Raw genomic sequence first — 17,327 nt, 5'->3', positions numbered from 1 at the left:
CTTTAGACATGTTAGGCTGGAGAAGTGATGACCTGTGGGACTCACCAAATCCAACCTGAAGTCTACCATAGCCTTCCAACACCATATACTCATTATTCTTGACTCATGCCTAAATTAAAAGGTGGGATGGTTTTCTTTATAAATTGACTTCTGGACTCTCAGTCCTGGTGTACAGTTTCTGAGCAACCTTGGGGACAGGTATGAAATATAACCATGAGTTTACCCAAACATCTGGCTGCTGAAGATTCAGTCTTCTCAAAGAAGCAAAAACTGTATTTCTAACAGTTGTGACCTATACATCTGCCAGTTAAGGAAGTGACTTCCAATAACCAACCTGGTCCTCACCAGTATAATTCTCTTAAACACCCCCAGCAACATTAAAATGTATCTTTCTAAGGGTCTGCAACATGTGCATGACATTCTGAAATGTCCTCGCAGATAACAAAGTGATCTTACAGCAAAGAGCTTGCTCTTCGTGATTTCAGTCTGAGCTCTGCTAGAAATGAAACTTTTCAAATTTTATTAGCAGGTTAAAAGTTATAGAGTTTATTGGAGGAATTTTCTGAATGGTTCTTAAGAACCTAGGTTTGGACTATTTACATGTAAACCCTCTTGAATCCACTGTATTTGCTAAAATAAAATGTTGCTGATCAGATATCCCTTGTCTTTCATGGATTGGAGTAGCATTTCTCTGCTTCCAGCCAACCAGTTTCTCCTCAATGTCCTTCATAATAAGGAAATCCTTGGAGGTTAAAGAAGTACGTTGCTAGGGTAAAGGTCAGCACATTTCTAATTTTCTTTAGACAGGACAGTGAAATTCTCTCAATAGCTGCAGAACATAATGTTCTAGAGAGAGAGAGTGATATTCAGTTCTTCAGTGAGCTGATACAATACTTGCCTCCTGCATAAACACATCAAAACCTTGCTCTTAGGTAGGATAAAATAGCCATGAAAAAGTGTAGAATAAATAGGAAGTTCATCCAAACTTGTTTCAGGAAAAGGAAGAAACTTCCGAGTCTGGGGAGGACAAAGACAAGCCACTTTCAGTTCTGTGAAGGCACATCATTAACAACACTGCCTCACTGTTGATTATGTAAAGTGTGCTTTCCGTGTCTTTTTCCACATTGCTTTCCTCCTGTCTCCTGCTCACTAAGGCTGTGTTCACTGTTGGTGCTAAGAGTACCAGTTTCCCAACCTGAGGAGCTAATTACAGCCCAGGGAGAAATGGTTTTGTCGGAAAAAAAATGGAAATAAAAAATGGGAAGGCAGAATAGCACCATCTTGAGCTTTCTGCTGTCGGTTCACTCCTCTGCCTGTGGCCTTGCCACCACGAGGCTCACTATGCAGTCCCCATGGGCTTCCAGTGGCTGCAGGAGTGGGATGCGGGTGTCAGCCAGGGCCATGCAAACCTGAATCACTGCACACCAGTAGAGTCCAGGCCCGTGGATGAAGTGCTCGGGCCCAGGTTGGTCAGATCTTCTGGTTGAGGAAAGATGTAACCAGGTGGAGAGGCTGGAAAATGTTTTTTTTTCCCCCACTCCAGGCCCCTGTCCCCTGGATACATGGTAGAACATCGCCCATCTAACCCAGGTCGGTAAGGGAGCATTTAATTTTTCATTTATAACCAAGAACATCCCCTTCCTACGGCTTCAGCCAACACGGCGCTGGAACACAACCCCTGCTGACGAACAGAAGTTGAAATCCCGTCTCGCCCCCCCCGCCCCCCGCCCCGCCGCGGGCTCCGTCCCGGCTGCCCCACTGTCGTCCCGCGGCCGGGCCGCCTGGCTGAGGGGACATCGGCGCCTTTGTCAACACCCCGGCGCCCCGAAAGCCCGCACCCCGAGTGGTGCAAGCTGTCTTGACTCCCCTTAATGGCACTGTTAACCCGCCGGGGTAATTCCGGCCAGGGGGCTGTCCGCAGGGTTAACCTCTTCATTGCTGGGCACGGCAGCGGGGCGAGACAGGGTGCCTGACCCCAGCTACAGCCCTCCCGCCCGCCCACCACCCGTGGAGGGTCCCGCACCCCCGGACTCGCCCCCCTCGCCTCCACTGGACTCGGCAGCCAGAAGCTCCGGTTTCTGCGCGAAACCAGCGGTCCGTGGATACGGGGGGCTGCGGGGAGGCTTCCCCCTCGCTTTTCCCTCGTGGCTGCTTCTTGGTGGGGCTCTCCCAGCACAGCGTGTCCAGCTGTCGCTTGCCTTTCCCCGGCAGCGCTCGGAGCACCGTGGGGATGGCCGAAAGCCTGCCGCAGGAAGTTATGGTCCGCCCGACCCCTAGGGAGAAGCTCTCGCCCCGTGCCCCCCATGGCACTGCCCTCCAGCGCCGGGGTCCCCCCGGCCGCCCCGACCTCCTCCCCGGGACCCCGGGCGGGTGCCCAGACATCCACACTCCACGCCGGACCACGGAACAGGGGGATAGGGCGAGAAAATGTTTCCAGGCTACCTCCATTAAGATTTTTTTTTCTTTTTATCTTTATTTATTTTTATCTTTTTTCTTTTTATCTTTTTCTTCCTTCCTACCTTTTTCCTTTCTTTCTTTATTCCTTCATTCCTTTCTTTTCCTTTTCTTGCTTATCTTTTCTTCCTTTCTTTCCTTTCTTTCTTTCTACCCCCCCCCGCGGCCCCCGCCCCCACCCCCCCCCCACACCCCCCGGAGGTTTGATGCCCATTCCTCCCAAGACCCTTCATTTTGAAACAGGATTGTCGTTTCCCTGGAGGGGAGGGTGGCTGGTCAGAAGTCAGGTGTTTGGGGGTTTGTGGTTGTGGGGTTGCTCTATTTTCCCTTTTTTTTTTTTTAATTTAAAATGTAATGCTGAGAGACAAAGAGGTAAATTATCTGCCTCGGTGTTGATGGTACGTCAAAGATTGCAAAGCCCAGGCGCTCTCTTCCTGCGAAGAGGATGATTTATAGAAAATTGCAGGCAGAACACATGCACATTCTGGCAGCCGTAAAGACAGTCACTCCCTTTTCCTTAATGTTCTTTTATCAGCTTCTTAGGAGGTGTCCGCTTCGTTTGTCTGCATGAAACCAGTAGTCTTAGCAGGAATCCCCAGTTTTGATGTTTTTTCCCCTTTTCCTGAGGAAGGATTCTCTAAATTCAACAGTGCTCCTTCTGCCCAGATATTATTCTTCCTCCTATTTCTCACAGCACTTGTTTGGGGCGAGGAGGGGGGGAGCGGAAAGAGGGGAGAGGAGGAGGGAGAAGATCTTTCTCCTGTTTAGTGATTAACTTGCAGGGCTCAAAGAAAGAGAAGATTTAATGGAGAGATCCTGCCTTTGTGCTCTGTACTCATGGCAATCTGGCGGATGGGAAGATTGGAGAGTGCATAAGTTTAATATTTGACTAGTACCTGGGCAACCGATTTTTGTTGTTTTATTTTATTGCTATTGTTAACATTTCTGCATTTGGTCTTCAGCTGAGCTGGGAGAGTTCAGGCAATGAAGTTCTAACATGCCTGACCTCTCCCAGAGCCAGTAAAATTGGACTCTTAAGAAGATAATCTCAGCTTCACCACTCGCATAAAACTTCCTCAGAGCAGGGGAGGGATCTCCCCCTCCACTCGAACTGGTGCTTTGTGGTTCTAGTCTCTCTTCCACCCATGCAAACTGCAGCGCTTGAGGGCTCGGGAAACCCCAGTGATGTTCCAATACCAGTCATGCCCTTGTGCTCAAATTGATTTTGCCTCACTCCCGTGCATTGATTTACTGAGTCTGCATGTAACCCCAATCACCCCCACCCCACCCCACCCCCCACCCCGATGCTAGATATAACACTAGGAGGAATCTGACCTGGTGCTGTAGAAAGATTGGAGGAGGAGAGGGGGGCTGTCGAGCAAAAGAAGTAGCTTAGCACAATGCTTAATAGAAAGGAGACTAAATAAAAATGCAGGTTACAGCAGCTTGTCGTTGCCTGCTTGCCTTCATCACCAAGATACCTTTCTTTGTGATCCTTGATCGTTAGTTTCCAGGGTTTTAAATAATCATTCACAAAGGAGTCGACAAGTAGGTGTTGGAAGGCATAAAAGTTATTTTAAGTAGAATTATTTACTTTATTTTACAGCCAAAAACGTTTCACCAATGTAGTAAGTAATTTTGGTGCTCAGCAGTACAAGGTCTCTTTTCTCCTAAATGCTTATGAGAAATAAAAAACCTGGAGATGACTGTCTTTATTTGTGGGAGTAGACTTCAAAATACGTGCCAGAAATGGACAATTCGAGTGTCCTTTCTCCACATCAAATGCGAGCTGGAAGGGGGATTAAAAACCAACCACGTGGTAGATCTGGTTTTATACTTTGCAACCTCCAGCTCCATTTATGTTCTTTACCCTGCTCAGGGAAGATTAGCCTTTAGATGGATGTGTCTGAGGGATCACCTCAGGGGCAGATCTGCATGCAGAAACCCGTTTTTGTCATGGATGGAAGAGAGCTATGACCTAGCAGAGCGCTCCATCTGAGCGGCTCCCGGAGCACTGCAGGAGCTGCTGGGCGCTCCTGCACAGGAAGCTTTGTGAAGGCAACAGCTTGGAAGGGGAAGCTCTTCAGATCTTTCCCCCTTCTTCTCCTCCTCCCTGGCCTGTGAGTGATTCAGTGTCCCAAACCTTAACTTTTTGTTACCACCTTCCTCCTCTTAATCTCCTTAATCTTCAACACCTCCTCCTCTATCACTACCATCTTCTCCTCCATCTGTCTGCCTCCTAGATCTCTCTTGTTTGCTTGCTTTCCCCCTCCCTCTTCCACCTCCCTCCCTCTCTTTCTTCTTGCCTTTTCTCTTCTTTTCTTTTTTTCTTTTCTTTTCCTTTCTTTTCCTTTTTTTCCTCCTCTTCCCCTACACGTTGTTGTTGTTGTTAGAAAGGATTCTTGCACCCCCTGGTGCTCTTGCGTTTTGTGTGGTAGGAGAGGAGATTGTCTTCTTTCTCTCTCTCCCTCTGGTTGCTCATTATTCAGAGAGAGACACAGAGGGTGAGTGAGAGAGAGAGAGAGAGACGGATATCTCAGGTCATCTGCAGCTGCAGCAAACCAGTGAAGGAGAGAGAGAGAGGGAGAGGGAGAGAGAGAGAGGGGGGGGGAAAGCAGGGAAAGATGGCGATCCTCCATTGCTGAGACCTGGCAAAGAGCACATGAGACTCACAAAACAACTTCCACAACAATAACAAGAAGAGCTAGGCAGAGAGGAAGAGGAGAGGAGGCAGCAGCAAGAGCAGCAGTGCCGGGACGCTCCTGTAAGTTCTTGCAATTAAAACCCATCTCCGGTTTGGCATTGGAGGGATCATCTCTCGTGTGTGTATGTATATATTGTTTGGTCTTTTCTGTCTCTCTTTTCTTTCCACCGCCTTCCTCTGAAATCCATTCATTCGGTCAACGGAGGAAGGAGGAAGAAAGAAAGGAAGAAAAAAAAAGAGAGGGGAGCGAGAGCGGGGTGTTTTGTTTGAGGGAGAAGTCTCTTGCATGGAGGAGGAGAAGAGGAGGAGGTGCTGGTGGTGGTGGTGGTGGTGGTGGGAGGAGGAGGAAGGCGGTTAATTAATTTTTTGTTGTTGCATTGGGGGGGGGGGGGGGGATATGGGGAGATAAGTGAGATATCAGCCGAGCTTTCGGGGTGGGGGGTGCCCGAGAGGGTATGTGTGTGTGTGCGAGGTCTGGATGGTGCTGTGCGTGTGGACTTGGATCAGAGACGGGAGAGACACGGAGGAGAGAAAAGCTCCGTGCTGGCACGACCCAGGCAATCGGGTGACCTCTTTCTTCCCTTCTTTCTGTCTTCCTGTCTGTCTTTCTCTTTCTTTCTTTCTTTCTTTCTCTTTCTTTCTTTTTCTTTCGTTCTTTCTTTCTCTTTCTTTCTTTCCTTCTTTCTCTCTTTCTTTCTTCTCTTTCTTCTCTTTCTTTCTCCTGCCCCTCTTCCTCTCCTCTTTCTCCTCGTCCCCTCTCGCTGCCCTCCTCCTCGCCGCTGGCGAGGCTGGTCCCTCACCCCGGTGGTGGTGCCCCCACCGCGGCTCTCCAGGAGTTGGGATGCGGGGGTCCCCGGCGGCGTCGGGGCTGGGGGGCTGGTGGTGCCCACAGGAGGTTGCTTGGAGAAGGACAGCGTTCAGCTGGAGAGCAGGAGCCATTACACACGCTTGTGCTCTCCTTTGAGAGAAAGCGAGAAGGGAAGAAAGGAAGGGGAAGGAGCCCACTTCTTGCTCAGTTCCCCGATGTCCCTACCTTTAAACTAGGTGAGGGAGAAGGCGCTTTCTCCCTGCCCCTTTCTCAACCACCCGGACCAGCTTTCTCCCTATCTCTCCCCCTCTTTCCCTTTCTTTATCTCCCTGTCCTCCATTTGCAAGCTGTCTGCTTTGGTTCCAGTCCAGGCTCCACAACACAAAGCTTCTCCTCGCTCTCACATGCACACACACAGTCCACAGGCTCTTTATGTCTTCTGGAGTAACCTTCTTCTCCCCCCCGCCCCCGCTCCTCCTAGCATTGTGGTTTCTATTCTCCACACAGAGAGATCCTCCTGGAGCTTCATGTAGTTGTGATCTGATAGGATTTATCCCCCCTTACGTCCCCCATTTGGGGGAGAAAAAGGAAAAGTTTCCTTCGTTTTTCTGGTGTTTGGAAGGAGAAAGACCTTAAAGTTTGAGTGCTTTCTGCTGCTGCTTTTGTGTGTGTGCCTGTGGGGGTCTGTTTGTCTCATGAAGCTGCTTGCATGTCTAAGAGGAAGTGACTAGTTTGGCAGAGAGCTGTGATCTGAGTCAGGTAAGCCATGTCATGTTCTCTAGCTCCACCAGAAAATGGAGGAGAGAGAGAGTAGACAAAGCTGAGATGGGAAGTGCTTCTAACATCGTGGATGTCTCTCCATGTTTTGAAGCTTTGCTGGCAGTAGCTGGCTTAATCATGATTTTTCCCCCTAAGGTTTCCTTCAGTTTTTTGAATGTACAACATTGTGATGGGTCTTCTCTCTGACTTCATGCTATCAGGAAATGAGGATTGGAGGAAATTGCTCAGATTCTCCTTCACACAGAGAAACACATCCTCAGGCTTTTTTGCTCTTATGCTTTCATGTGGAGGTCACCTTTCTAGATATTTTTCTTTGATTAAAGACCACAGAATTTAGGAGGTTGATCAGTTGGCCAAGGAAATAGTGTATATATGCATATATTTATAGATTTTTAAAAGTATTTGGAACTAAGTGCATGCAGCTTGATGCTGCTGAGGTTCTTCCAGAGAACATCATGAAATGTCATTTTTTTTCTAGGTGATGATGGTGATGCCTGATTTTGGGGATTTTTAACATCTGATTTTCAAGAGCATTCCTTCTTTTGGATGTATTTTAAGTTAAGATGGAATATTTCTCCCCACTCACTAGGTTGCATTAAAGTGATACTGGGAAGCTTTTAGTAGGTTCCTCAGAGCATCATAACTATTATATAATTTATCTTGGAAAAAACAAAACTGTTTTCACAGCTGTCTTTTTGGTGTCATAAAATATTTTTTTTCTGAAAACCTATGGCAACATTCGTGTTGTCATTTTAATGTAATTATGGAACCCTAAGATCTTTAAAGTGAGATAGCAGTTGAACAGGAATTAGTGTGCTGGTTTTTAACCTGCCTTTTAATCGGAAATAATTTGAGTAGACTCAAAATGCACCTCACTCTTTTTCCCACCATCCTGAATTTGCACATCAGTTGCAGAGTAGATGCAGTTCCTCAAAAAATTCAAGCTGCATGCTAAAATGCATGAGGAGGATACCAGAGTGCAGTGCTACTGAGCTTGAAGGCACAGCTCCATAGAAGGGTATCAGTAATGTTCATGCATAGGTTATTCTGAAGAGTGTAAGAAGTAATGTGTTACATATGGGAGGTGTAAGTGGCAGATAGGGGGCTAGTGAATCTGAATTGGAACACACACCCAGAATGTGCAAAAAGAATAGAAGGATTTGTGAATTGCAATGAGTAGCGATGAACTTGAATTCCAGCTTCTACAAGGTTAAAATCCATGCCCTTGTTTTATTTTTGCTGTGGAAGAAATTATTTAGTATGTAATCTAATATACTTGGGAAGGATATTGCATTATCAACTGCGCATTTCTTAAGTTCTGGTTACTGATATGTCACCCAAATTACTGAGATACTGTGGTTGTCTCCATCTTTCAGAAGTGGGCCATGGAACACGCCATTTCAGGTATGTTTAGTCTTACGTCTTTACAAAGTAAAGAGGGAGGTTAACTGGTTTTTTTCCCCTGAGGTGATGTTCTTTCATGCACTTTGCAGTCGCTGTATAGGTCTAAATCAGCAGCCACCAAGGAATCTGACAAAGCCCCCCACTGGCCTTTGCTTGTTTTAGTCAGATCCTAAATATCCATTCCCTGTATAAGACAACTGTACGCAGTCTTCTGAAGTTTCTGCTTGTATTTCATAGTTCAGAATTTTGAATCTACTTCTTAAGAGGTCAACTCAGTGCTTGCCCTGTAGTGTGCCGTACAGGTACATTGCTCTTGAATTTGGCATATGCAATCCAAGAATGAGTTTGAGATTTAAGCTGAGGATCTTTATGGGAAGGCCTTCTACCGCTCTCCTGTCGTGACAGACACCCTAGAAGACCAAATATTGCAATAGTTTGAGCTGGAGTGAGAGCAGTGTTATGTCTATGGAGGGTGTCTTCCCTATGAGATCTGTTTTATGAGACTAAAATCCCTTTAGAGATAATACTCTTGTTATTAATATTTCTTGCTGTAGTTCTGCCCAGACAGACTGAAGTTCACCTTGCTGATAAAATACTACCTGAGGGACTTCTTCTGTTTTTGACAACAAAACAAATTTAAAAAAAAAAACCAAAAATCCCAAAACAAACCCACAACAGCCGTTTTAAAGGACCTCTAGGAAGACAATCTTAATTCATGAGATGGTGGTGACTTGAATATTTCTTGTAATCAAGAACAAATTTCTTCATTTGGACAATGGCTTTCATTTGATTCTGGTTTGTGGGCACCCCGAGCTTTCTCATGGTGCAAGCTCTAACAGAAACTGCATTCACAGCTTATTCTTCCGTATAGAAATTTGGTTTTTTTACTTGCTTTCTCAACCCCATTAGACATAGCCTATGAAACACTGCTTTTAAAATGTTTAAACAATTATTTGATTTCCTTACATGTTTTTACTAGATTCATAATGGATTACATTTTTGAGAAGTTTAAAATGTCATTTTAGAATTTCCTTCCATAATCTTGAAAAATTATTTTGATACAAGAGAAAACTAAAAATATGTTGTGTATGCATAGACTGTGAAGTGTATGAGTATATAGTTGGATGCTGGAAATGTAGAAGAACTGCAGGTAGAAGTGGAAAGAAAAGATTATAATTTCAATTTAGTAAGTTTATAACAAATTCTTCAGTATTGTGAACTTTGACTTAAAGGAGAATTGATTTTTATGAAGACATGAATGATTGGAAAGAGAGTTGTTATGTAGATAAGTATTGGAGAACTGTGTTCAACAGAGATGCCTGGACATCTAGCAGATGTTGCTGTCGGCCCCAAGGAATGGACAAGTTTAATTTTAGCCTTAAAAAGGAAATGGGAAGAACTAAAGTCTTATAATAGTACAACTTACAGTTTGATGAAGGTTGCTTCAGAAAAGCCCAAAGATCTCTTGAAATTTGGAACTCACAGAAACAAGTGTAAATTGAGTGTTTCCTATTGAGTTTTCCTGTTATGCCAAACAACATGGGTACAGTTACAATATACACTGAGATTGCACCAGTTTGCTGTAACACTTTCTCTGCATGGTGTTGTGGATAATTTCTTAAATTGAGCAGAAGAATACAGCTTTGTAGTAAGAAACTGCAGAAAAAAGGACTTGAAAGTGTGAAACTGGTGAAAAGCAGTGTAGTATTAACTAACATTGCCTTGTTATGAAGCTATCACTAACCAGACGTAGGGACAAAACCTGTAGTATCCAAGAACCCATAGTGAAATACTGAGAAGAATGATTTGGAGAAGCATACTGAGAGAGGAAGGAGATCCTGTTTTGACAGATCAGGAAAGGTCTATGAAGGCAAATACGTCTTTGTGCCTTTTCACATACTTTACTTCCTTATCCTTTGTTATACTTCCAGTCCACTGTAGTAGAAAAATAATGTAAATGCTCTCTTCACAGGTATATCTCTATTTTGAAATGAAATAATATGTTTTGTGAACTTGTTCTGGATGAGAATGGTCTGCTAGTGCCGTAACTGTATGATTTGCTTAACTTCCATACTTGATCGAGATGTGATCAAGTATAAACTTCTGATTGCTGGTTTCAGTAAAAATGTTGAACTTCGTCAGTCTAAATGCTTGCTTGCTTTTCAAACAGTAGCTTCATTCTAGAGTAATCAAGCAATCTGTCCAAAAGGGTTTGTTTAATGGAAAACTTTCAGGTAGTGTTATAAATGTGATAGGGGCCCATAGGAGGTGAGCAGGACATCTGTGAAGTGTTAATTGTGGAGGGGATGAGAAATGCCACCTTGCTCTTCAGAGACTGAGAATAATTTTGAAGGGAAGAAAAGGAGTATGAGGAAAGTGAAGGCTGCTTAGGCGTCTGCTAACCTCTCAGAGAGAGGAACTCAAATTGTTTAATCAAGAGGTGCTGGAGAAGGTGGTGTGATGCAAGTCTTCAGCTGCTGGCAGAGACACAGTTAACATTGTAAACGGTTGAACTTCAGCATGGCACTTCTCCAAATGAGTTGACTGTTGAAAATAAAATGTTCCAGAAGAACTGGGAGAACAGGAAAGAAGTTAAAATAGCATGGTTTGTATGCCAGTGCTGAAAGAAGAAAAGGGGGGAGGAAGGGAGATAGCTCAACTTATGATAATTATCTTGTTGGTTGTAGTGAAAAGGCTTTAGTAGAAGTTTCCAAATGGGGGGACTAGATTTAACAGAATGCAGTCTTCATTTGTGTCCTGAGTTTTGGAAGTATTCTGCTTTCAGCTTGTGTTTGGGAAGTTGAACACATGGGTAAATAAAAAGTCATATGAGATTGTTTTGGGGTTTGTTCCGTTTTGTTCTTCTAACTTTAAGAACAATACCAAAGATCTAAAGTCTGCCCCTCTTCTCTCAAGTTTTATGAAGCTGTGCCAGATGTTGCAGTACAAACAGAACTCTGAAGGGGTTTGAGATGGGAAAGGGGTCTTTGTGTCTGATGTCTTATGTACAATTTTAATTTTTCCTGTGTTCCCTTCAGGAGTTTCAGATCGTGGTGCAGTTGCTTTGTTCAGCTTGAGGCAATACATGTTGCTGCAGTAACTCAAAATATCCTTGCCTAATCACTACCTGAAGGAACTTTTCTTTAAGCAGTGTTTGGAAAACGGGTTGTGATTTCTCTGTAGTCATTTCTGAGACACATTGGTTATCAGAACATCAGCCCCAGACCTAGCAACAGTGCTATACTTTTTATTTTCCCCTGATCTAAAAGCCTTTTCGGTTTTGGCTAGTCTTTGCAATATAATTACGGACCTCCACAGCTGCTGTCAAGGGGGAATGCAATAGGTTTGTGGCTTGGGCAGCTTTTTGGGTAGAAGATGGTAAGGTCCCTCAAGAAAAACAATCAGTTTACATTTATTTGGTAATGTAGAGAAGATGGAAATGAGACATCTCAGGGTGTGCAGTCACTATTCTTGAGTGGAGTCAATTCCAGTCTCTTTAAGAATAGATGTTTAATAATGTCAGCATAAAGAGCTGTAGGCACAGCATCAATGTCGTGAGTGATTAGGAAGGACTTACTGAGAGCTTATCGGGGTAGCAATCATTGCAAGGCCAGTGTGTTGAGGACAAATAATTCTGAGAAAACACTTGATTCACTGGACTACCTCTGTTAGTTTTGAGCTAGTAAAATTAAGAATTCAGTTGTTGAACTGTGTTGCTTGTTACTTCATGGTGGAAGATAAACCAGTCTAATTTGGATTATGCAGAAAATTGAAGAGTTATTTCATGCCTTTGGGAGAAGAAGTTGAGTGCTTGCATTGTGTGCCTGTGTTTTTTCTTCTCAATGCCAGGAATACGCAATTAGTAATTTGCTAGTCATTTAGATAATGGGTGGTCAGCAGCACTGGACGGTGTATTCACAGAACTTGCTACAGGTACATGCTGTATGCTGACCTGAAGATTAAGAAGTGAGATGTTCAGCGATGGCATTACTGTTGCTATTAAAAAGCTCTGGAAAGAGGCCTGAGAACCCCAGCTGTTATCATGGTGGAGGAAGTCAGGCCTTCAAAGGATACAAGGATTAGAGTGTCAGGAAAAGCAAATGGTAGCATCAGCACAAGTAGAAAATAGGCAGAGCTATTCAGCAAACAGAAAAGTAGGCTAAGGCATGCCATAATTATGTGTAGTGGAAACTTGCTGCTAATAGAGCAGTTGCGTGGGGTAGAGGCAGGAGAATGATTTTTCAAGGCAAAACAAAGCAGACATTGCAGAGAACTGTATAGGAAGACTGAGGATTCAGTGTACTCGTGATAATGTGAAAGAGAAGATTTTGTTTTGAAAGAGGCTAAAAATGGAATCTTCTGATGTACATGTGGTCACTGTTTCCGTGGCCTTGTAGGACAATAGGGGCTTCTTTGCACTGCCCAAATGAGCAAACTCTTCCTTCCCGCTTGCAACTCTCAAGGTTCAAATAGTGCTGCTTCAGGGTAGTGTCAGTGGTTGTGGAAAGAAGGCATCACAGGATATTCCTTTTGGGAAGAAGATGGGTCATATTGGATTGGACTGTTGTCATGCAAATGTATTCGAAATACAACAGCTACTTATCACTGGAGCCAGGCAAACACATTCCTCCCACACGTTGTCCCTAGACCTCTCATTGCTGACAAAGAAAAGAGCAGAACGGGTAAATGTGACACACAGAACCTGTGCTCCAGCAGCCCATATTTTGAGTTTTCTCCTTATTTATCAAATAAACAGGGTAGCTAAGGGAAGACTACATGTGCTGGAAGATTTTGACCCAACATGAGCGTGACATGCAGGGTGGTGCATTACCTTCTAATGACTTTGACTTCCTGAAGACTTTAATTTAGTGTCTAGCTGGGAAAGGGATCATTGATAAAGGCTTTGCTGTGGTCTGAACGCCAGAATTCAACTGTCTGATGCTGAAAAGTGTGGTTTCTTTCCTTTCTGCCTCCCTCTTAAATTGTCAGCTCAAATAGGTCCTAGGTCAGAAGTTCTAGAGGGATTGGTGAAGGTGTCTTATGTTGATGTTGGTTGTTTAACAACTTCTTCGTCCTTTCCTTTTTCTAAAGAAGAAAAAAAATAAATTAAAACAACATGAACACTCCAGTCTGGGCTAAACCTGTGGGACAGCTTGGAGGAGTCCTGGTCTTGACATGGATGCAGTGAATCAGGCATGAGTGTTCACCTCTTAAGTTGAGCAAACTGCTTCTAGAGAGGATTTAGAGAGGCCCCTAAATATTTATTTATTTTAGCTCAGACTTGGATTCTTCCAATTCCAGTCAGACTTGGCTAGATCTGTGGACATGTGGCTCTTTGTAATGGGGTTTTAAGCTTCTTTGACCAAACACCGAGGAGACCAAAGAATTAGTGTCCAGCCCTTGAAATCTTGCTCTTAATTTTTTTGATTCTTTCAAACCATCCTTCCCACTACCCAGTAAAATAGTCATAATTAGGGTTTAACAGGAATTAATTGTAAATTAAGACCTTGGTGCTGGATTCTATGGCTGTGTGTTGAAACAAACCAGTAAGTAGATAAGAAAAGCAAAATCTCCTTTTGGGAGTGGTTCTGGTGTGAAACTGGAGCAGACTTGCTCTGCTGTTGGCAAGATCTTGAAAGATGGGAACTAGAATTAACCTGCCACTTTATTTCTATGTCACTGCTGTCATTCTGACTGATCATGTGTTCTCAGGTGTTGCTGCCTGTGGTGAGTATGGAAGAAGAGACAAACTATATATGTGGTATCCAATTAGTTTAGTTGGTAATACAGCAAAATTTGGAAGTCAGTGGCCTTAAGGAGTCATATTGTTGTGTGTTTTGTGACAAGTGGTACTGACATAAAAATAAATAAATACCAATATGAACAAATCTGGCATGATTTTTCTCTTTATTTGACTGGAACCTCTTACCTTGCATTTCAGTTTTTCCCTTTCTTGTCTACGTCTGGGTGGTTGCCTGCAGGATATAGGACCTCCATCACTGGTGGGCTCCGAAACTGTGCTTCTGTCATGCTCAGCTAAATACCCTGACAAGTGTAAAAATGTTAACAAATGGCTGGTGGAAAATTCAGAGCAGCCAGACAGCCCTTGGCCTGGATAATTAGCTTCTTGACTGCTGAATTGTTCCTGCCCTCTATAGCTGTGGCTTGCAGCCCTACAAGAAGGGGTTTGGGTTCCTCGCCAGGTTTGCATCCCAGGAGTTGAATTCATGTAACGTGAAGTCAGTGTGGACCGATTCCTTTTGGTCTAAATGACCTTTTATCTTCATCAGGGGAGGGCAGTGGGGAGAAAGCATATCAGCTTTCAGCTATGTCAGGTTGTGTAGAGGTCAAGTTCTCATGTCTGTGATCAAGCATATGGTGTGAAACAGCCCAGTGTGTGATAGCACCAGGACCTGGGGAGAGGAGGGCTTTGTCAGGCCTTCTGGAGGTAAATGTGACTGAAGGCCATGTTGTGAATCAGCATATATGATGGCTTTCAGCTTGGGGTTTGCAGAATTTGTGTATTTAACCCTCTGGTGGTGCTGGCTCCTGGTGTGTTTTCACCATGGTAGGTTCAGAAGAAGCTGTTGTTTCTCAAGAACATGCAGATTGCTCCTGTGCATGTGTGAGACCTTCTGAAATCCCTGGCTCCAAGGCCATAACTGCATTACTCACTGGAGCTGCTGAGTGAGTCAATATATATGGGTCTCTCAGCTGCATGAATAAATGAGTAAACCTGAATTATTTTTAAATGATCCGATTACAGAGGTGATAACATACTACAATGAGTTTTCCATTCCACACCCTCTAGAAATGTGTTGCTCTTTTTCCACTGTGTAGCAGAGGTGAGAGGGGAATACAAGATTTTCAGTATGTTGCTTTCCCAAGGAACCACATAAAAACTGCTGAAGTTGCACTCAGAAAATGTCTTTCAGACCAAAAACCTTGAGTTAGAAGTTGCTTGGCAAAATGACAGACAGGTTGACCAAAGGTTGCATGTGGTGTGCTCTAGCAAAACAAACATGAAATGCTTGTTGCCCTCTGTGGTTCTTCAGTGCTTCCACAGGTTCACCCATGCTACTTCAGTGGTGTAGAGGAATATAATTTGCTTGCTGGTATTCTGGTCTTATCTCTGAAGATATTTATTTTAAGAATTCATGTCTACATAGGTTTGTTAATACTGTACTGTAATATCAGATGGGCTGCTGAGACCTCAAGGGGGTGAAGTATCTATTTTTAGTGTGTTTGAAGGGTAGATGATGTTTCAGGTTGTGGAATGACTTTCTGGGGAGCCTGTCACCATATACTGAAGTTTTGTATGTCATGGCAGTGAAGGCCAGTCATATGATGATGAGTTAGTAACTTAAGTGGGACATAAAAAAAATGCTGCTGTTTGGGGAATTTTTAAAGATAGATGGAGCTAAAATGCCACACAGTCTGTTCTCATGCTTGTTTCCTTGATGTGCTGAAGACATCTAATCCTCTTCACAGGTGAAATAAACAGTCTGCTTATGAGCTGAAGGCAATGCCTGCTGATCTGTTGACATCCAGATTGGAGGGTTAGTCATGTCTGAGTAAGAATTTTAGTAATGGGTGACCAAAAGATGTTTTAGTTGCCCATGTGGTGTGAAGAAGATGGTTTGTGATCTTCCGCATCAGAAGTTTTTCACATGTGGAAGGCTGGATAATAGTAGTGCTGTTGTATTTAAACATATTTGACACCCCAGCCTGCAGAGATTTGGAGCTTTAGGTTGAGAAGACTGCCTCAGACAAATGCGTGCATGCTCCAGTCTGAACAGTGAATCCAGCCTTGCTTTGGAAGCTCTGCACTGTAGTGGTAGCCACAAAGAACAGATTTTAATGATTTATTATGGTTAGATTTTATGTGAATTGGCTTCCTATTTTCTTTGGAAGGCAGTAAAACTGCAACTTTTACAGGATTCTTCATACATTCCTGGGATTTTGTTTTGTGTGCAGGCATGTATGCTTTATTTTTTTGTTTAATAAATCCTCACTGCCACTGTTAGGAAACTTAACGAAGGCTTTGTAATAGGTCAGACCTCAGATACCATTGCGTTTTCTTGTTACTGCAGTACATTTGGCAGATAATAGAAGATGGAGGCTGAAGCCCTTATACTGTGTAAAAGCTTATTCATGTGAATAGTGACTGTGATCTGATTTCGAATTTTACTGCAGCTACTAGCTGCATGGACTAATCATTGTGTTGTTTTCAAGGAGGTGTTTGGAAATTACATCTTGAATAGAAGATGCCCTTTGCTTTCAACAGCTACCACCTACGTACATGAGATGTTCATTTGTGGTTGCATGTGAGGGCATGGTTGTAGCTGATTGGCAGGAGCCTATGGGAGCTTATGCATTAGATAATTCTTTCACTTTCATTCATTTGCTTCTTTTTTTCATTCTCTTTGTCTTTTGACAGGGGGATCATCTATGTTATAAATACTCAACTTTGACTTCAGTTAATGCTGGGATGTCCCTGAAATATGCTTTCTTCGGGGTTTTGAGTGTTCCAGTGAGAGCATTCATGTTGCTATGCTGTTTGTAGATTTTGTTCATGCATTCTGGAGTCCCATTACTAACTGGTGTTTTCAGAAGCCATGGTTTTTCACACTTTTTTTAAAAAAAATTATTAAGGGATTGGTTTGAATAGACACTAATATGGTAATTGCCTGTTCAAGACAGGTCCTCTGGATCAGGGAAATGGCAGCTTAGGCCCTTTTACGATGACAGGAGCATGTACCTTTGCATATGTGTACATAATACTAGTTGCTATCCATGTGGTTTATACTGCTATGGTAGTTCATCTGGCAGATCATTTAAATATTTACTCGAAAAGATCTTGTTCTCTGTTGGTGTGAAGCAGCATTTCCAGTTATTTTTAGGTCATTTTCATCTTAGCAACCCTGTTGGAGATAAACCAGACACAAGTGCTGTAAACTGGCCCTGAATTTTGGTAGAAATTAATAAAATAAAGTTTAGTGATTTGATCCCAAGGGGAGAACAGACCATCTGGTTAACAGAAGGTTAGGCCAAGTAATGCAGTGCTGAGAGTGCCACAACCAACCCAGAATATCTGGTAGCATGTCCAGTTGCTGAATGTATTAAGCATTGAAATGGTGCTTTCAGATCTGCAGAGCCAGCAGTTCTGTTACCACT

General features: G+C 43.5%; 1 protein-coding gene across 4 annotated transcripts in view; it reads left to right on the top strand.

The window, feature by feature from the left end:
- The first annotated feature begins 4,382 nt into the window (after window positions 1-4,382).
- ZNF462 (zinc finger protein 462) overlaps window positions 4,383-17,327 on the top strand; it is a 94,039-nt gene continuing 81,094 nt past the window's right edge. For 2 of the 4 annotated variants that reach the window (XM_055698620.1, XM_014286367.3), the window contains exon 1: window positions 4,384-5,218. The gene's annotated coding sequence lies outside the window, so the exon portion shown is untranslated. Of the gene's footprint in view, window positions 5,219-17,327 lie in introns of all 4 variants that reach the window. The other 2 variants (XM_027816149.2, XM_027816148.2) reach the window with 2 other exon arrangements.

Source organism: Falco cherrug, chromosome Z (genome assembly GCF_023634085.1).
Source record: "Falco cherrug isolate bFalChe1 chromosome Z, bFalChe1.pri, whole genome shotgun sequence".
In the NCBI taxonomy this organism is placed as follows: domain Eukaryota; kingdom Metazoa; phylum Chordata; class Aves; order Falconiformes; family Falconidae; genus Falco; species Falco cherrug.
Note: the sequence above shows the minus strand (reverse complement) of the source record. Positions and strands in the feature narration are given on the sequence as shown.